The sequence below is a fragment of the Osmerus eperlanus genome, chromosome 1 (genome assembly GCF_963692335.1).
Source record: "Osmerus eperlanus chromosome 1, fOsmEpe2.1, whole genome shotgun sequence".
NCBI classification, from domain to species: domain Eukaryota; kingdom Metazoa; phylum Chordata; class Actinopteri; order Osmeriformes; family Osmeridae; genus Osmerus; species Osmerus eperlanus.
The window spans coordinates 10,856,610-10,877,954 of record NC_085018.1 but is presented as its reverse complement, the minus strand read 5'-3'; the positions used below and the strand labels follow the sequence as shown (position 1 = coordinate 10,877,954).

The 21,345-nt window shown below is 50.2% G+C and overlaps 1 protein-coding gene across 3 annotated transcripts in view; it reads left to right on the top strand.

The window, feature by feature from the left end:
- cacna2d2a (calcium channel, voltage-dependent, alpha 2/delta subunit 2a) overlaps positions 1–21,345 on the top strand; it is a 115,089-nt gene that overhangs the window by 4,796 nt on the left and 88,948 nt on the right. The gene's annotated exons all lie outside the window — the stretch shown is intronic.

Genomic DNA, 21,345 nt, shown 5'->3' with positions numbered 1-21,345 from the left:
TTCCAGGGCATGAAACAGACTAGCAATGCTATCTTCATTACTGCTGTTTGGCTGAGTGTGTATCAGCCAGCCTGGACTGTGCACATGGCTGGGATGGGCAGTGAGATGACGTTTATGGTGGCAACTGAATGGGCGATGTCACTTACAGTAAGGATGGCAAAGGCTTTATGCCCATATAAGGGCGGTGGAAGGGTGCTATAGGAATAGTCTTGACGGTGGCTGCTGCTGGCATGCGGATGATGTTGGATGATGTTGGATGACTAAGATTCACACCTCCCTCACACTGGAGGGGGACACATCACTGTGATGGGTACGAACCCACTTCCATCCCACACGCAACACGATTCTGTCAGTGTGTCAGCGAATATGGCAATGAGAGATTAAGTTTGCCCTTGGACAGCACTATATGTCAGCTTGACATCCTTTAGTCTATGTTTAGCTCCTGTGTCTAGGACTACTCAAGTAAGATTGAATGGTACTATAGTATAAGTTGTTTTGTCTGCATAAAGTAGTACGTCCTTTCGGGTGAGTGCTTTTAAGTGTGTGTGTGTGTTGGACTGACTGTGTGCTCAGTAGTGAGCTGGTGTGAAGGAACATTTATCACAGGCCCAAACAGGAGTCGTCACAGGGTGTGCTAAATGGCCCAGCATGCCTAGAAAAGCCATTTTCTAAATGGATGCCTCTCTCTATACGTGTGGCAGATAGAAATCTTCCTAGGGCTATGCCGGCTGGTAACAAGATTGCCTCCCTCCGCGCTCCCTTCCTCTTCATGCGTAGTTTATTCTCATGGAAAAAAAAGACAAAAAAAGGAAAAAAAAAGCTCATTATTTTTTCGTTTGTCTTACGTTGAAAGAGTGAAGGTGGTAAGGTGGCTTTTAGAGCAGTATGTTGAGTTTCTCGTCCGAGTGAGGGGGCATGATAAAGGGTTGGCAAGTTCGTGGAGACGGAGAGAGACATAACGGGAGGTACATTTGTAACGGAAACAGGGCGATTCACGTAAGAGGAAGGTTAAAAGAGGGAGGGAGGGAGGGAGGAGAGGCAGAGAGGGGTGTGTGTGTGTGTGTTTAGAGCGGGCCCGTGTTTGTGCGGGGAGAAGCATGATGGATGAGTTGACAGGAGAGATGGATGTTCAGAGATGGCTCTGCGTATTCAGAGTCTAGAAATCTGAGATGGATGATGTCATAGAGACAGAAAGAGAGCGGGAGAGTCTGAGGAGAGAGTCGAATGTGGGAGGAAGGAGCTTTTCTCTTCATGACTCTCTCTTTGTGGCTACACTGTGGAGTATGCGGTGAGTATTGTGCGCGTGCATGCGGTGTATAGTGTATGGTGTGTGGTTTGGATTGTGTGGAGTGTGTATTGTGTAGTGTGTGATAGGCCACGTTGGACAGGACACTGGAATTCTCTTCCTGTCCTCAGGCTTATTCAGACCTGTTGGATAAGCATACAGTAAGCTTGCACCCACCCACACACACACACACACGCACACACACACAGCATCATGCACACACACACCCACAAACACACAGAATCATGGGAAGGGAGTACAGTAACTCTATAGTTGATTGGAAGCCCACGCACGTGTACTGTACATGCACAGACGCACGTTCATGCACGCCCACTTTAATGCACACTTGCATAGCACTGTATGCGAGCCATTACTACCTCACCCCCTCCAAACACCCACACAACCATACACATGCACGCTTGCACAAACCCACACGCATGCCAAAACGCCCTCATGGACGAGCGCACACACACTCACAGCCAAGATCACAGCCATTTTCTCCCTCTTAGAAGCTTCTTAAATGGTAAAAGGAGTGTAACATATGCAGGGCTCTTAATTCATTTCAATAAGGAGACTCTAATCAGCATGAATAATTCAGACTCGTGCACATGACTGCTCCTTAACCCCTAGCCTGGCACCGTAGCACACTGCCTACTGTCTCTCCCCCTCCGCCTCTCCCCTCCTCCGCCATCTCCCAGCACGCTCTCCATCCCACTCTCCTCCCTTCCTACCTCTCGCCCCAGAGTGATGAGATCAAACCTAAGAGTGGCAGAGACTTAGAATTACAGTGGGTTGGACAGGAATACAATCCTGGGACGGGCCTATCATCGATGGTATTTCACGGCGTGTCTGGCTCCTCTTTCTCCCCCCCCCCCACCCTTTGATCCCATTCAGTGACTTTGTGTGTGGGGTGGGAGTGTTTTTTTTGGGATGGGGGATGTGTGTGTGTGGTCAGTAGTGCTGGATCAGTTGGCTCTGAGACCCCATGCTGGGATGCAGGTTTATCTGAGACCGGCACAGGCTTTCTCGCCTCCAGTCCAGCCAGTTTGGATTTGTGTCTTAGTGTGTGTGTCTGTGTGTGTGTGTGTGTGTACCTGCCTGCATGTGTTTGTGTGGCTGCATGTACTGTGTGTTTCTTTCTGTGCTAGTCAGATGCTTGTTATTCCAGGTTCACTGATTCTGCCAGCCGTCCATGTGGTCTGTTTCCGGGCCTAGCAGTCTTGTGGTCGTGTATGGTGAGGGCCAATGGCTCCTGTTCCTCACAAAACATACCCTTTGCTTCCTAGAAATAGCATCTTGCTCCAGGCCAGGTCAACCCCATGAACAACCCAGATACTGTATCTGTGGAAAGTGCTGCTGGATTTACTCACTGTTGCTGACTCCAACACTTTCCAGTAATCTGTGCTGAATGCCCAGTACCATGCAGACAAACATCCTAGCCCCACTCTTTAGCTCAAGCTACCACACACAACACACGCGCACACCCCCCCCCCCTCCTCCCACAGTGTGCGGCGTAAACAGTGGACGATGATGTACAGTAGCTGCGGATCAATTTAATTGGTTACTTGATTTAATCGCTCAGACTCCTGTAGACAATTTACAGGAAAAGCTGAGTGTCCTGCTGAAACCGTGAGCAATTACCTTTAAAGGAGAGAGAGCAGTGGCCCCCATCCTAACCCCCCTTCTTATCCTCCCCTGCTCCCTCTCCCTCCTGCCCACCCCCCCCCCCCCCCCTGCCCTCAACCTTACACAACACAACTGCAGCTCGTTATCTGTCCGATGGAAACAGACGGGCTATTTTTGCATTACGTTTCTCTCTGTCCTTTTTCCGTCTCTGTTCCTCCTCCCCCCCCCCCTCTCTCGGCCTCTGTCTGGCTTGTGTCAACGTGGCGACGCTCGGCACGATTCCACCAGCCGACGACAGACCGAACGCAGACGCAGCCGTTTGCGACCGTGGCTCTCCTCCTCAGTCTAAATGTGCCCCCGTCCCCACCACCCCACGGTGCCGGTGCACCCCTTTCCAGACACCGCGAGCCATGGAGGTCCTGCACAGGGCCACGCGGTCACGGACACTGCGTTCTGCACCGCTAGGCTCATTCCCGTGCGCGCGCGCGTGCCAAAGGACGTTGACGTGATTGTTTCCAGTCTTCCAAGTAATGAACACAAACCGATGTGACCGTGTACTGCACAGATAGCGGGCCCACGGAGGCGCAGAACAGAAGGAGATGGCCGGGATGAATGTGCAGGCGGAGGAGACACTCAACAGCATTAGTCTCCCAGGCAACTTCCTAGCTGACAGACGAGAGGAAGGCAAACACAGACTGCGTATTTATAATTCTCCGTATTTATTGGCTTTCTGACATCAGCACAGGATACAGCTACTCCTGGGTTAGCCTTGATGGCTTTGGCACAGTCTGGGCTCGCTAAGAGATGTGGAGACGCAGTGTGCTTCTTGACAGTGTGCAGGCTCACGGACGGCCCTGGCTCACTTAGTGCAGTCGCCTCCTCAAACATGGCGGGACAAGCCGCACATTTGCGGGGACTCCATTCTCCCTCGCCAAATGGTGATTTTTTCCAATTACAAGACTGTAATGAATGATTTCTAATGATAGCCCTCCGTGTTTGTGAATTGTGTGTCATTACCTCATGAAGAATAGATGTTTTCAGCATGCATCTTCCGTGTATTCAGTGGCCATTGACACTGAATCTGAGGCTAAATTGTAGCCTGCCATTTACACAATATCAAATTAGCTGAAACAAAAGCTTGGTTTGGAGACCAACTTGCTGACACGCTGTTATTACAAAAGAGGCAGCGTGATTAAACGGTAGACCAATTACTTAGCGTCACTGGGTCTGCCGCAAAGACAACGAGCCCCCCCTACTCTGGCTACACACCCACAAGTCTGGTCTCCCTCCACCGTGTGCGCGTGTGTTCTCTGACAGGGTGCGGGAGGAACACCGGCTGTCTAGCGTCCACACTGTGGGGACGGAGGAAGCTGCCTCGGCCACGCTGCCTCGGCCACGCTGCCTCGACCACGCTGCCTCGGCCACGCTGCGAGGAGGGGGGGGGGGGTACGCTTCCTCCTTTTCCAAACTCGGATCAGGGAGACTCATTTACTGTACCGCCGCGAGCGTACAGCGTTTGGGGTTCACTCGCCACGGCCCGTCGGGAGCTCGATCAGTGTAACTATAATGGCCGCTTGATGAATGCGAGAGGAGCGGAGCCGGGTGCATCCTGCTGCTGCCGGATCGCCGCTGAAGGAAAACAACACGTCAGGAGAGGACGAGAGTGGGGCGAACGCTCTCTCCTCTCTCTCTCTTGCTCTCTCTCTCTCTCCTCTCTCTCTCTCTCTCTCTCTCTCTCTCTCTCTCTCTCTCTCTCTCTCTCTCTCTCTCTCTCTCTCTCTCTCTCTCTCTCTCTCTCTCTCTCTCTCTCTCTCTCTCTCTCTCTCTCTCTCTCTCTCTCTCTCCTTCATGCCGACACTGCACATCTCTTCTGCTCCTTTTGTTTTTCTTAATAAACAAAGTGTTCCGCACAGAGTGTGTGTGTGTTTGTGTTTTGTGGGTCTTTTGTCTATGTTATCTGAGAGCCGATGACAGCCGATGACTTTCCTGCCGTTCGGTCAGACTGAGAGAGGAGGGTTTATTTAGTCCCAACGCTGTATAGTCTTTTAAGAGTGGGCAGGATGACCACAATGGAAGATTCCAGGGTCGAGCTTCTCTGTTCAAGAGAAGAGAATTGGTTTGTTTGCATTTCTACTGTATGTGGGTAGAAATTCTTGCTGATGTGTGGGTCCTAAAATAGGTATGTGTGTGTGTTTGTGCGCGTGTGTGTGTGTGCTCAGGTGTGAGGGAAGCTTCACAGAGGCTTTCTCATCTCCTGGCCCCCCCCTCCTCCACCTGCAGTGTGCTCTGATTGTTTGGTCACAGTGCTGAATGACTCTAATTGGCTTGCCTTTGGTGTGAGGTGGGTGGTTCTTAGGCCCATACAGTTGTAGAATTCCTGGAGCTTTTTTCTGATTTTTTGAGAATGCAGGCAACAGCTAACTTCAATCTGAGAAATGGGCTTTGAAGCTGCACCACCCTCCATTTCATCTCTCGGCCCCTCGCTTTCTCTCTTTCAATTTTCTTTAGCACATTCTCTTTCTTTCTTTCTTTCTGCCCCCATCTCTCTCTCTCTCTCTCTCTCTCTCTCTCTCTCTCTCTCTCTCTCTCTCTCTCTCTCTCTCTCTCTCTCTCTCTCTCACTCTCACTCTCACTCAGAGTTGGACAGGGTTGTTCCCCTCCTCCACCAACCAGCCCCGGTTTTGGCTCCAAGCTGGACCAGTTCTCATCTATGCCTCTGGCCCTGTTCCCAGGGTTCTGTTGTTTGATGGGATTTGTGCTCTGGCATTACACTCCCTGCGTTACACACTCTCCTACATGCACACACACACACACACACACACACACACACACACACACACCGCACAGGAGAAAAGTATAATAATCACACTACTCTCACATATATACATCCCCCTACACACACATACATCTTAATGCTTCATTTAAATCCACCTTTTATGGAATTTAAATATATCAGAAACCTGCATCGTGTGGCATATATCTACGACACAGTTGTGCGGTTTTACAGCTATATAATGTCCCTGCCTGTGGGCCTTATTCATGCTACGCCCGTCTACATCTTACTGTATATGGCATGCCTGTGTGGCGTCTCCTAGGGTACGTGGCCGCGTGCGAGCGGGAAAGCAGGATCCAGATGGAAGCACGTGATCAGGTCTTGAGCTGCAGCAGTCTCTGACAGTACGTTGGGCTTAGAGGGCATCTGCCCACCTTAGTGCAGATCACAGAGGGGCTCTGGACGACGCATGCATTCAGGAGGGCGCCGTCATATGGAGTATGTAATCTATAAGGAGTGTGTGCGTGTGTGGGCGGGTGGGGGTGTGGGTGAGGGGGGGGGTGGGGTTGGCGTTTAGTCTGTGATGTCCAGACCACCAGCTCATTTCACACATAGGCAGACATCAAAGGCAGCCTGAATTAACCCTGCGTGTCGGCCCGCTCTGCATGCCGCCCGCAATTTCACATCTCTGCAGCTCCACGCACGCCCCAAACTCTGAGGGCCCATTCATATTGAAATGAGCCGATGAAGTATTGCAGTTGCTCTGAATCTCTCTCCTTGGTTGGGGGAGCTTCAAAAGAGGGGATGTGTCCGGGACCTGTTGGCCACGCGGCTGTGTTCCAGGTGAGGGGGCTGGTGTCGCATGTCACTGTGGAGGTATAGGAAAAGTCGTCATGCGCCTTTATTAAAGCGCATGACGGGTAAATAGGGTTCCATTACCTGTCTGTAACCTAATCATTTAGTCTTGTCACGACCTGATCAGCATCATGCTACTTTGCCGAGTCCACATGTGACCTCTTAGTCTTAGTGTGTCTGTCTTAGTGTGTGTGTGTGCCCTTGAATGTAGGCGCCCACATGCAATGTGCGTGCGTGTGTTTAAATAGCGTGTTCCGAGTGTTGTCATTGGGAGAGTGTTTACCTCGGCCTGCTCCTTCCTATCTCTCCATTTCACATTTCCACCTCGTCTTGGCGAGCTAATTTCATTTCATATCACCTCTATTGATCTGGGCCAACTTCAATTTCCCCTGGCAGAGTGATTCTGCTACCTGACAACGTGTTCATGTAGATGAAGAGGAGGATGGGGATGATGAAGACTACATCGATGTTTTCGGCGTGAGATTGTGATTGGTCGGCGTTAATGACGGGAAAGCTCAGCGTTATCGCAGCATAAAGAGAGAACTTGCACTGTGAGATTAGTAAGTACTGGTGGTGTTGGGAAACTCCATGAATGTGCCTGGTTCCGTTCTGATGGTGCCATGCCGACCAGGTGGTGAACACATTCATATTTCTTTTTCACATGGGTTCATTGTCTCCTTCAGAGAGAGGTAGTGAACAACTCCGGGAGGCACACACACACACACACACACACACACACACACACACAAGCATGCACACACCCACACAGACACACACACACACACACACACACACACACACACACACACAGGCTCACACACAGATTTCACACACAGATTCACGTACACACAGATTCACATGCACACACCCATGCACACACACGCATACAGGCAGACTCAAACACAGACTAACACACACACACTCCCACATGCTCGAAAAACACAGTCTTAGATTAGATTAAACGCCACAGAGCTGATCTGATAGGGCAAGGGGATAAACTGGAAAATCGTTAAATGTAATCTTACCTAATCTTTAGAAATTGCCTTTTTTAAGATTTTAGCATCCTACAATTATATCACTTCCTCCAGTTCATTTCAGGCTCAAGGAGCGACTTACTGCATGTTGTTATGTTTGTTTTCCATTCCATGGCTGAAACGGTGATGAGGCATGTCGGCACATGACATGAGGATGGGGATCATCTCAGTCCAGCTTGTGAAAAGGGACATGTGACCCACTTAGTGACGCCCCGTACGTGAACATGCACAGTAGATTTGTCTGGAGTGAGAGAAAAAAAAACGAGTGTTGACTTATTTATATCATATGAATTATTCAGCTTTGCTGGGTTCAACTGCTACAGTGTGTTTGTGCACTGTGTGTCTGTGTGTGTGTGCACTCGCTCCAGATAAAGATATCATTACTTTACTGGACTGCACAGCTAGGGAGAGGATAAAGCTGTTTGCATTGGATGGGATTTAGTGGCAGTAGGAAGAGGATAAACAGAACACTGATTGAGCTGTATAATGTGATGTGCATGTGGTTATATGGTATGTGTTGGTGTAACAAGTATGTGTGTGTGTGTGTGTGTGTGTGTGCGCGAGTGTGTGTGAGGTGTGAAGGATGGAAATAAGAAAGGGGGGCGGAGAAGGAGTCAAATCCCTCTCTCTGCTCTCCGGGTTTGGGGTAGGCTTGTGTTTAGGGAGAGATGTTGGCAGGTGTCTGGGTGTGTGTGTGTGGGGGGGGGGACCCAGTCTGTCCATGTTGGAGCTAGATAGCCCCCAGGGATGTGTGCTGTGAAATACACTGTTAAATATGGTGGAACCAGGACGTTTTCCACAGGGACTCTAAGCAGCTGCATGTGCATATACCATCCAAAATCGGTCAGTACGAGGGGGCCCGAGTCTCACGCCATCAACCATCAACTCCTACACCCACCTCATACTGTATCCCCTCATTAAGGAACTGACTCTCCTCCCTGACCCGTGGCCTCTATTTTCGGTTCCACAGAGGTCTGGGACATCCTCACCTTCCTATCCTGGCTCCTCCTGGGACGCGGAGGCCCTCCACTGGCGGGGTTCGAGATGCCCCGCGCTCTCTGTCCCTCTGTAGTGTCGTATCTGGAGGACTCTTAAAACCACTCAGCATAATTTAGTCCCAGCTTGTGTGTGACTCACTATTGGAGGCTCGGTGTGAGTAGTCTGTTCGGGTTAAAGTCAGGAAACCTTTTCTCCGTGGTACATGGTTTAATGCAGCTTTCATCACATTACTGCCACCACGGGCACACCGTGTATTTCCCGCCTTACCCTTCAGAATCCACAGAGTCCTCACCTTTTCACCTTTCCAAAAGCGTGACATTTCCTTCAAATCGATCTGGTGAGATACTGTAAACATTTGCAGGGCCCGCTGCCGGCGTCAGGAGGTTATTGAGTTGAATCTGTTACCTCCAGCGGTAAACAAGTTGTTGCTTTTAGTCTGTTGTCCCGTGTCGTGCCATTGACGCAGAGCAGCGGTGGCATCCCGCTGGGTCTCGCCACTGTCCGTCTGTCCTGCTGTCCCCAGACAGCCCCCCCCCCCCCTCCCGCACACACACTCTCAGGCAGGCTCGGTTCAGAGGAAATTGAAACTTATAGCTTGAAGAATGAGTATTTTCCGAAATGTCTCCCTTTGTAGCATTGGGAAATTGTGCATCAAAGCAGAAACTTTGGAGGCTCTAAGAGGATCATGTTTTACCGCCGTCGTTCAGGGGGGCAAGCAGGCAGGCAGACGCAGCTTCACTGCTTTACTCTGTAACACAGACGCATGCTGTCAAACCACGAGCTCTGCCTCTATTCGTCCACATGCAGTGTTTATGTACAATATACGCATCGTTGACATGTTTCATCGTTTTTCATTATCAGTAACAGTGTGGGTCCCCAATAGAACAATGCTTATGAGCATGTGTGGATGTGTGGTGAAACAAAGAATTTGTTAACTGGGTTTTTGTTTGATTTTTACGACCGGCGAGAGTCCATTTAGCACCAGTGTGTGTGTGTGTGTGTGTGTGTGTGTGTGTGTGTGATAACATAGGAACAAGGGCCCAGCATTGATCTCCAGTTTAGCAGCCTGTTTGTGGAGCTTTTCAAACATCAGCTGAGGTTCAAGGCAATGATTGTTATACCATCAGAGAGACTTTGTACAAATGCTGATTGACAGGGCTGACTTGAACGTTGTTTTCATTTAATCCACACAACTCTGGGATTGGGGTCTTCTTATGGTTTCTCCGAATTTGCTGTTCCCAACTGTCTGTCTCTCATCTAAAGTCACTGAATTTCCATTCAAAGAATAGGGCTTGCAAAATTGGCTCACAAATTAGTGGTTTCTGGTCCGCCTTCAGAATTGTCAAGCTGACAAAAGCATCTGAAAGCCTGGGATAATACCACTCATTTCTATTCTCTTAACAAGCACCCTTATTACCATAAGGCCGTCCGCCCCAGATATCCATGGCAGACGGCCTCTTTACACTCCTCTTACATCATGCTTTCACAAGTTCAATCGCAGAACCAGTTGAAAGTTGTTAATTCGCAAAGACGTCATAGAGTTTTTGGACGAGGCCGTCATTTTTTTCATCGTTATTTTCATCGTCATGGCGAGATTGATCGATCGAATATGATTGATGCATCATGTGTTAGTCGGTTATATGAACTGAATGACACCAGATGAAGGCAGGTAGCCTGGCGTGTGAACTTCTCTTCTGGGCCAGCAGTAGAACACAGTCAGCCACATTGGCCGAAGACAGTCATGAGGGGGTTATTTCCCCACCATGTATTCCCTTCATAGATGATTCGGTGACAAATGGGAAGGGTTCTCCTTTTTTCCCCAAAACAGTAGTTAAAGTAAGACAGATTAAACAAACCTAGTGGACAAACACCAACAATTAGAAGATAGATGTTCACCATATGTAGAAGGCCGGGTCATGACCCGTTCATGTCCCTGGGGGATGCCAGGTCAATTTGACCCAGAGAAGGAGGGTCCCCAAGGGCACAGTTCTTCCATGACATGGACCCAGAGAAGGAGGGTCCCCAAGGGCACAGTTCTTCCATGACATGGACCCAGAGAAGGAGGGTCCCCAAGGGCACAGTTCTTCCATGACATGGACCCAGAGAAGGAGGGTCCCCAAGGGCACAGTTCTTCCATGACATGGACCCAGAGAAGGAGGGTCCCCAAGGGCACAGTTCTTCCATGACATGGACCCAGAGAAGGAGGGTCCCCAAGGGCACAGTTCTTCCATGACATGGACCCAGAGAAGGAGGGTCCACAAGGGCACAGTTCTTCCATGACATGGACCCAGAGAAGGAGGGTCCCCAAGGGCACAGTTCTTCCATGACATGGACCCAGAGAAGGAGGGTCCCCAAGGGCACAGTTCTTCCATGACATGGACCCAGAGAAGGAGGGTCCCCAAGGGCACAGTTCTTCCATGACATGGACCCAGAGAAGGAGGGTCCCCAAGGGCACAGTTCTTCCATGACATGGACCCAGAGAAGGAGGGTCCCCAAGGGCACAGTTCTTCCATGACATGGACCCAGAGAAGGAGGGTCCCCAAGGGCACAGTTCTTCCATGACATGGACCCAGAGAAGGAGGGTCCCCAAGGGCACAGTTCTTCCATGACATGGACCCAGAGAAGGAGGGTCCCCAAGGGCACAGTTCTTCCATGACATGGACCCAGAGAAGGAGGGTCCCCAAGGGCACAGTTCTTCCATGACATGGACCCAGAGAAGGAGGGTCCCCAAGGGCACAGTTCTTCCATGACATGGACCCAGAGAAGGAGGGTCCCCAAGGGCACAGTTCTTCCATGACATGGACCCAGAGAAGGAGGGTCCCCAAGGGCACAGTTCTTCCATGACATGGACCCAGAGAAGGAGGGTCCCCAAGGGCACAGTTCTTCCATGACATGGACCCAGAGAAGGAGGGTCCCCAAGGGCACAGTTCTTCCATGACATGGACCCAGAGAAGGAGGGTCCCCAAGGGCACAGTTCTTCCATGACATGGACCCAGAGAAGGAGGGTCCCCAAGGGCACAGTTCTTCCATGACATGGACCCAGAGAAGGAGGGTCCCCAAGGGCACAGTTCTTCCATGACATGGACCCAGAGAAGGAGGGTCCCCAAGGGCACAGTTCTTCCATGACATGGACCCAGAGAAGGAGGGTCCCCAAGGGCACAGTTCTTCCATGACATGGACCCAGAGAAGGAGGGTCCCCAAGGGCACAGTTCTTCCATGACATGGACCCAGAGAAGGAGGGTCCCCAAGGGCACAGTTCTTCCATGACATGGACCCAGAGAAGGAGGGTCCCCAAGGGCACAGTTCTTCCATGACATGGACCCAGAGAAGGAGGGTCCCCAAGGGCACAGTTCTTCCATGACATGGACCCAGAGAAGGAGGGTCCCCAAGGGCACAGTTCTTCCATGACATGGACCCAGAGAAGGAGGGTCCCCAAGGGCACAGTTCTTCCATGACATGGACCCAGAGAAGGAGGGTCCCCAAGGGCACAGTTCTTCCATGACATGGACCCAGAGAAGGAGGGTCCCCAAGGGCACAGTTCTTCCATGACATGGACCCAGAGAAGGAGGGTCCCCAAGGGCACAGTTCTTCCATGACATGGACCCAGAGAAGGAGGGTCCCCAAGGGCACAGTTCTTCCATGACATGGACCCAGAGAAGGAGGGTCCCCAAGGGCACAGTTCTTCCATGACATGGACCCAGAGAAGGAGGGTCCCCAAGGGCACAGTTCTTCCATGACATGGACCCAGAGAAGGAGGGTCCCCAAGGGCACAGTTCTTCCATGACATGGACCCAGAGAAGGAGGGTCCCCAAGGGCACAGTTCTTCCATGACATGGACCCAGAGAAGGAGGGTCCCCAAGGGCACAGTTCTTCCATGACATGGACCCAGAGAAGGAGGGTCCCCAAGGGCACAGTTCTTCCATGACATGGACCCAGAGAAGGAGGGTCCCCAAGGGCACAGTTCTTCCATGACATGGACCCAGAGAAGGAGGGTCCCCAAGGGCACAGTTCTTCCATGACATGGACCCAGAGAAGGAGGGTCCCCAAGGGCACAGTTCTTCCATGACATGGACCCAGAGAAGGAGGGTCCCCAAGGGCACAGTTCTTCCATGACATGGACCCAGAGAAGGAGGGTCCCAAAGGGCACAGTTCTTCCATGACATGGACCCAGAGAAGGAGGGTCCCCAAGGGCACAGTTCTTCCATGACATGGACCCAGAGAAGGAGGGTCCCCAAGGGCACAGTTCTTTCATGACATGGACCCAGAGAAGGAGGGTCCCCAAGGGCACAGTTCTTCCATTACATGGACCCAGAGAAGGAGGGTCCCCAAGGGCACAGTTCTTCCATGACATGGACCCAGAGAAGGAGGGTCCCCAAGGGCACAGTTCTTCCATGACATGGACCCAGAGAAGGAGGGTCCCCAAGGGCACAGTTCTTCCATGACATGGACCCAGAGAAGGAGGGTCCCCAAGGGCACAGTTCTTCCATGACATGGACCCAGAGAAGGAGGGTCCCCAAGGGCACAGTTCTTCCATGACATGGACCCAGAGAAGGAGGGTCCCCAAGGGCACAGTTCTTCCATGACATGGACCCAGAGAAGGAGGGTCCCCAAGGGCACAGTTCTTCCATGACATGGACCCAGAGAAGGAGGGTCCCCAAGGGCACAGTTCTTCCATGACATGGACCCAGAGAAGGAGGGTCCCCAAGGGCACAGTTCTTCCATGACATGGACCCAGAGAAGGAGGGTCCCCAAGGGCACAGTTCTTCCATGACATGGACCCAGAGAAGGAGGGTCCCCAAGGGCACAGTTCTTCCATGACATGGACCCAGAGAAGGAGGGTCCCCAAGGGCACAGTTCTTCCATGACATGGACCCAGAGAAGGAGGGTCCCCAAGGGCACAGTTCTTCCATGACATGGACCCAGAGAAGGAGGGTCCCCAAGGGCACAGTTCTTCCATGACATGGACCCAGAGAAGGAGGGTCCCCAAGGGCACAGTTCTTCCATGACATGGACCCAGAGAAGGAGGGTCCCCAAGGGCACAGTTCTTCCATTACATGGACCCAGAGAAGGAGGGTCCCCAAGGGCACAGTTCTTCCATTACATGGACCCAGAGAAGGAGGGTCCCCAAGGGCACAGTTCTTCCATTACGAAATTATTAGTAAATATGTCAGTGATATGATATGAGGGAGGTGGATACTACTCACTTTTACTATATCAACTGTGATCAAATTGGGAGGTGTTTTATCTGCGCTTGCTTCCTGTACTTCCTGTAACCAGCTGAAGCTTTAATAAACTATCATTTACCTTGTTTTACAAAGATCTAGTACTTATTTTTAAACCTTTTGAACAAGTGGCATTTCTGTCCCAACAACGTCCAGAGCTCTGGTTTGTTCCGGGTCAGTGGTGAGTCTGAGTGTTAGGGAACAGCCAGTTAGTAATTTTGAGTCATAGAGGTTGGGAATGTTTTCACTAATAAACCTGATCTATGGAGCACCTTTGTGCCTACCAGCCTTTTTATTTCATGTGTGTAATGGATCTGTAATGGGTTGCTATGGTAAATGATCAGTTAGTTAAGAGGGAGGAAATTACAGGCTTTCAGTTGATAAACTGCTAGTGATGGGAAGGATTGGCACTCAATAGACCTCACCAGGCAGACACACCATCGCAGACTGCCTGCCTGCCAGCCAGCCTGTCTGTGTGTGTCTGTCTGCTTCCTTGTCTGCTTGCCGGTCTATCTGTCTGTGTCTGCTTGTCTCTCTGTCTGTCTTTGCCACATGGCTCCTGCAGCTCCATGTTCAGCCTGGGCTCTGATGTTTTCTCTTCCCCTGCATGGCTGTCCCCTGCTGGGCTGGAGTAGAGAGCTGGCACCGCTGGCCAGCTCCAGGCTCCCCTGAGGCCCATGTTCTCCAGAACCACAGGTACTGTAGGGCTAGTGCAGCAGAAAGGCATTTGCCCCATGCTGGGTTGTCTTCATAGTTTGAAATGTAGTGTAGCGGGGTTTGCTCGTTTAAGATTGAAATACTTAATTTATCATAAAGTCTGGGGCACCACCCTAATATTGGTTTAGGACATTAGGGAATCCTATGTTTAATATGTAATAATCAGTCTCATCTTTAGGAATGAATTCGTTCTAAGAGTAGAGCCAATCGTAACATCAGTGAACACGCACGTCAAAATATCTTTACAATGAATTTATTCAAGTAAGGTAAACAGATCTTATGAAAAGTTGGATTATGGGTTTGATATGAGAGATTGGTTTCAATGAACAGAATGAAATGGTCTAACTTAAAGAAAGGCAGAAATTGTACAGTCAGTGATTACATCTTTACAAATCATAAACAGAGCTCACGCCAATGCCATGTCGAGGAGGAAAGAGCGTTAGCCATAGTTACGTTTGATCAGGGGTTGATCAATGATGTTGAGGGCGGTTTGCGCCAAAGGTCCATTTGAAGAATCTGAAGTCACAGCGCGGCTGCGCTGGGTCATGTGACTGAGTCTGCGGGATCTCAGTGAAGTCGCATTTGGAATTGCGTTTTTGGTTCTTCTGTTGAAACGTCCAGATAGTGTCGCGATCACTATAAAGTTGAATCTCAGGAGAAGCTTGGCGACGTCCTTGGAACGCCAATCCTGATGGCGTTCATGCCATGGTCGGTTTCGCTGGAGTCCGAGATTGATGGTCATCTTAGGGCTTTATACAGTTCGAGGGAGGACCCGTCTGGGGTCAGATGTGGATTGGGGGAAGCTGGGTTCTCAACTCCCCCCTCCTTCCTTCACACCTACCAAAGGTGTGATCTGATCTCTGGCTGATCATTCGATGGTTCAAATATTGTTCTGGACATCTTGGTACAGTTACAAAATATAGTTGAATGATTGTTTTATTATGATAGCTTCGTGTAGATACCAAGAATGACGTGGTTATCTTTCAGGAAGAAGGAGTTGTTACTAGAATCAAGATTTCAGTGAACACAACATTAAAACAAAGTAACAAACATAACACAAATATCCCTCTCATAATTCTCCACCTTGTACTCTTGTGGTAAAGTCTCAAGAACTTTCCTCAAAAGTTCTGATCAAGGTATGTTCTTTGTTCAAATCGCCGCCGAAACGGATAGCAAATGGTCGCTGGAGACGTGTTGTCTAAATCAGGCCCTTTGAAGCTTGCAAGCTAGCAGGAGGGCTGATTTGGTAGATTGGGGAGGTCCCCCCCCCCATTCTATGGTTCCTTTGCATCGGCGTTTGGTGGATAATCAGCATACTGAGGGTGTCACAAGGGCTGATTCTGATGTGATTGAATCACTCTTCAGGTGTGGCAAGATGTTGGCTCTGTGTGGTCTTGTGGACCTCACTACAGTAGTCAGACCCATACAGCGGTGAAGGGTTGTCGTAATAGGCTGTGTAGGAGGGACTTGAGAGGAAAAAGATACAGAAAACGTGTGAAAATGGCCTGCTTTTGTCTTTTTACAATACCGTCCGTGTTGTGTTGGAGAGGTCCTGGTGACTCTGCTGAGTGAAGGTAAAACTCCTCGAGCACACGGTTCCCAGTTCAGCCACAGCTCAGGTGGATAACTGAGTTTACAACACTCAGGGACAGGAAGACAGTGTCGGGCGCTGCAGAGTGGAGTCGTCCTCGCCCCCACATTTGGGTTGGCGCAGTCCAAGTAAAGTGGGTTTGTGTGAGTGTGCTGCTTGTTGCTGGGTTGCCAGTGGAGTGGTTAAAGCCTTGTTCCATCTCCACCACAGAGAGTGGATAAGCATTCATCAGACCCAGCTGGACAGAGGGAAATTAATGATCATTTACACTGACGACATAATCGGGCTTCACGCTGTCCTCCGATACTAAATTGCTTCCTTTGTTCCGCAGGATCTCCCTCTGTCTCTCGCTCGGTCTCTCGTTCCCGGTATCTCTTTCAGGTCGTTCTCTCTTATCGGTCATTAAGGGCCAGGTTTCCATGGAAACAGCCAGTTTGGAGACGATGGGCGAGGTGTAAAAGTGTCCCCATGTTCAATATGGAGACATTATCTCCTCACAGTATAAACTTGTCCAGCTCCCTGTGGTACTGTGCCTTGGGCAGGGGACATGGACGGAGGGAGAGGAGGTGTGGGGGGTGGGGGGGGGGCAAGCTCTCTATAGAAGCGGCATGTGAATGGCACCGGGGTTTGCGGTTATCTATAGCCCGTAAGACAGAAGGGAATGCACACCACATCTAGAAAAGACACACGCTCAAATGTCGACGAGGCCTGTTGAAGATGCTCCTTCCTTATCTCCCAGCCCGGGTCTGTGTGCCTGCTCCCTTAACGCCATCACTTTTAAGAGCAGCGACCCTGTTGGCAGGTTACATGGTGAGCCGTCTCATTGTAATTAGGCCGTGCTCTGAGCGTAATGACTTAGCATTGAGCTGCTCTCTATCAGGGTGAGCAGACGACCACACACAGTGACAGGCCAGGGGAGGGGAGGGCCAGCAGCCCACCAAGGGCAAGCCTACAGGACATTACTGCAGCCTGCCGCTTCCATGGGAGGGGGAAATTGAGTTCCCGAGTCAGTCAAAATCCCCCTATCCCTTATCAAAAGGCATGGGGGGTTAAATATTCAATCTGGGGTTTTGAAACGTAATCCGCTCTGTGAGTTGTCTCTGAATTCCTCCCTCTCCTCTTCTAAGCTCTGGCTCCAGATAAACGTACAGGCACAAAATGGCTGTCATACTGACTGGCACTCAGGTGGGGGCTAGGCTTACACGGTCAAACATCAGCAGACAAACTACAATGGCTATATTACATGGAGGCCTTCTGTAAAGTCTTCATCCATTTCTATTATTATTTTTTTTTACTTTTAAATAAGTCAGTTTACTTGCGACACACATCGGAGTTGGAAACTAGTTGTATGTTTTGTATTCTACAGCAGCCCCACAATTTTCCGTTTGTCAGATTACGTAATGTTGCCCCAGTGAACTCTCTCAAAAACCCCCATAAAACCCACGGCAGGAAAAAAAACTGGAGCCCATCCGCTTTTGTGCACTGCTGGCGTTGCCGACTGCTTGCTACTCTCATCTCATTACTGCGTTTTGTATTTCCTGATGTTTCTTCTGGGGGGAATTTACAGGGAGATTAGGGATTACAGCTGCTGTGATTTGCTAGGAGGGGCTCTTCCAGAGAGCGTGGACGAGCAGAGCCCCCTCTAGAGGAGCAGAGAGCAGAGCACACCTCCTATTGGCTACGGCTGCCACTCTGGTGACCGGCAGGACGGATCAGGGAGAGATAAGCGAGAGAAAAAGATACAACTGACTGCATTCCCCCCTCGAATTTCGGCCATTCCTCTGAATTGGAGCTCGCGGAAGCCAGGTTGTCGAATTTGTATCCATTAAGACTCTCATCATTGAAGGTTTGCAAAGTCTCAGTCTGACTGAGCTAATGGCGAGATAAGCAGGGCAGAGATGGAGGGCTGTGGAGGAGAAGAGGAGATAAGATGGTGTGAGCAGGAATGCCCGGGAAGAGATCGAGCGATAAGAGGAGGAGAGAGGGACGGGCGGCGGTAGCTGATGGCGTTGGTGGCATCAGCAGTATGTGCTCTGAGCCCGGTTGATGGACAGGTGCCAGCCTTCATCAGTGGCGTTGGAAGTGGAACAGTAATTAGTGAGATGAGGAGGAAGTGGAGGAGACGCCACGCGGCGCGCTCCCTAGGGCCTCGCTCCCTCAGCAGGACGACCGCAGCCCGGCTACACACTCGAGTGTGCGCACACACACGCACGCACCAACACACACACCCAGGCACACACACACGCATACGCACACAGCCACTAGAGGACGTCTTGTCTGTGTTACCTCACTGTTAAAACTGGGAAGTAATTGGATAGGATGGGGGCTGAAATTTGTATGACGGTGCGTTTGATATAGCTTCTGGCTCAATCAATAAAATGACAGTGTGCAGGCTGTTTTTTCACTAGCAAGAGCGAGGGAGGGGAAGGGAGTCTGATGGGCTGAGAGAGAGAAAAAGAAAGGGAGAGAGATTTGAGGAGAAGCGGGTGGGGGAGCGAGAGACTCAGACTGGGGGAAAGGAAGAAATATAGAGTAGATATATTGTTGCTGTCGATTTGAGGAAATCAAAAAACAAACAATTCCCTACCATCAGCAAGTTAATAAAAAGGCTGTAGTTCATCTCTGTCTGAAAGACAAATACCCTGAGTTGAGTGAGGGTGGAGCAGGGGAGGGAAGCTGCTTCTCCCTTCCACACACACATTCCCTTCCCCACAACACACAAACACACTCTAGTATTCTCTCTCTTCTCTTCATGTCTGTTATGAATTAATTTGTCAGGGAGTGTCTGGCTGGCCTGGCTGACTGGTTGGTTGGTTGGTTGGTTGGTTGGATGGCTGGCTGACTGTTTGGTTGGTTGGTTGGTTGGTTGGTTGGTTGGTTGGCTGGCTGGTTGGTTGGCTGGATGGTTGGCTGGATGGCTGGCTGGTTGGATGGCTGACTTGTTGGTTGGATGACCAATAGTCCGGCTGACAGGTTGGTTTGGCCTTGGGTGTTAGCTGTGGTAAATGCGGTCCTGTAGCTGATGGGTGGTAATGACTAGTCAGACTGTACAGTAGACTGATACAGTAGCTCACCTCCCCATCTGTCCATCTGTCCTGGTCTGAGAGTTAATAATAAAATCATTAGTTTTTACGATACACTCGTGTGAAAAAATGTGATTTTGTAAATGGGGTGGGAGTAGCACAAGCCCCCTGGGCTCAGTATGAAAGGACTGGTCAGTCGTTTCAGACGTCTGTCAAGGAGACATACTGTATGTACAGTACAGGCAGTGTCTGGAGCTGTCCTGTCATTCCAGTCAGACTGTGGCAGAGGTAGTGAGGTACAAGCACAGGACCAGCTGGCAAACTGGCAATGATGACGGTGATGGAGATGATATTCAGAATAAGAATGACGATGATGGAGATGATATTCATAATGATAATGATGATGATGATGATGATGATAATGATGATAATGGAAACGACCTGTGAGTTAGAGTGTTCAAAAGGCAGTTGTATAATCTGTCCATGGCTCAGCTGGGTAGACAAGGTTGCTTTTAGGGTGTGCAGAGGCCTGCCTCTGTGGAGTGTTTGTGTGTGTGTGTGTGTATGTGTGTATGTGTGTGTGTGTGTGTGTGATCATGTAAGTGTGTACCTCTTTGTTCAAACCTGTCTTCATCCTTGCTGACAATCCCTCTGATCATGTTACACATGAGCTCTCCATTCTCATCTCTGCTCTCTCTCTCTCTCTCTCTCTCTCTCTCTCTCTCTCTCTCTCTCTCTCTCTCTCTCTCTCTCTCTCTCTCTCTCTCTCTCTCTCTCTCTCTCTCTCTCTCTCTCTCTCTCTCTCTCTCTCTCTCTCTCTCTCTCTCTCTCTCTCTCTCTCTCTCTCTCTCTCTCTCTCTCTCTCTCTCTGTGTCTCTTTCTCTCCTTTTCATTTTGAATCTAAGCCTCTCCCTGATGGTTGTGTGTGTAAATATTGAGCTCATGTTTCCGGTGTTGAATGCAGAGCCTCCTGAATGTTGTTAGCTTGACTCAGTGAACCATTGCCTTTGCTGGGGTTCTTGCTTGGTTCTGTTGTTTAACTGTAACTCCTCTAACATGGACCTGGTCATTCATATTTTACATTCATTTGTACATTCAGGGAGTCAGGTGGCTGAGCGGTTAGAGAATCGGGCTAGTAATCAGAAGGTCGCCGGTTCGATTCTGGCTGTGCCTAATGACGTTGTGTCCTTGGGCAAGGCACTTCACCCTACTTGCCTCGGGGAGAATGTCCCTGTACTTACTGTAAGTCGCTCTGGATAAGAGCATCTGCTAAATGACTAAATGTAAATGTAATTTGTCTTCATCAATTACTCAATATAACCTTGATAACCCGTATTCCATTATTTATAGTATTCCTAAATACTTTGAAGTTGTTGTACTGTTGGTGGTCCACATATTGACCACTGAACTGAATATTTGTTGTACCAGCCTATACACACACTAAGACAAATACATACACATACATACACACACCACACCACACACACAAGTTTGATTTACTATTCAAGTAAGGACTGACAATTCCCTCCCAAACCACTCCAAATGGTAACCAACCTTAATTGTTAATGTAACAAACAATGAATGAATGTAAAACCCCGAAGCCCCTAAAACAAAACAAACATCAAAACCTTTTTCTGAGTTTACCAGGGACTTGGTCCCCATAAGGGTAGTCAAACAAGACCACACACACACACACACACACACACACACGTCCCCCCAGTGCTGGAGCAGAGCTGTGTGAATGACACACGAGCTCCACCCTCACAGTCTGTGCTCCCGCTCCGCCTCACTGGCCTGGGCTCCTCTGGAGGCGACGGCCTCGCCCTCCTCGCCGAGCTCCTGGGCTGGCGTGGAGCTCCTGGGCTGGCGTGGAGCTCCTGGGCTGGCGTGGAGCGTCTGCTCGGAAGCTTCTCCGGGGGCCCTGCAACCCCCCCTCTCCCTTTGTCTCCTCTCTTATTGAACTGTTTCCCGGGGCCCGGGAAAACGAGGTGTGCTCGGCAGAGCCCACTAATATTCCCCTAATGATGCGACATCTGTCTCTGTCACAGTGCGCCTGCACCAGCCAGACAGAGGCCTATTGTGGATGACTTCGCGGAGCGATAAGCCGTCCTGTGTCTCTTAGACACAGACGTAAGGACAATAACGCCGAGGCTGCCAGAGTAAACTGCAAAAAACTCAACAAACAACTCTCTTGTCACGGAGCCACGATTCCTTTATCGT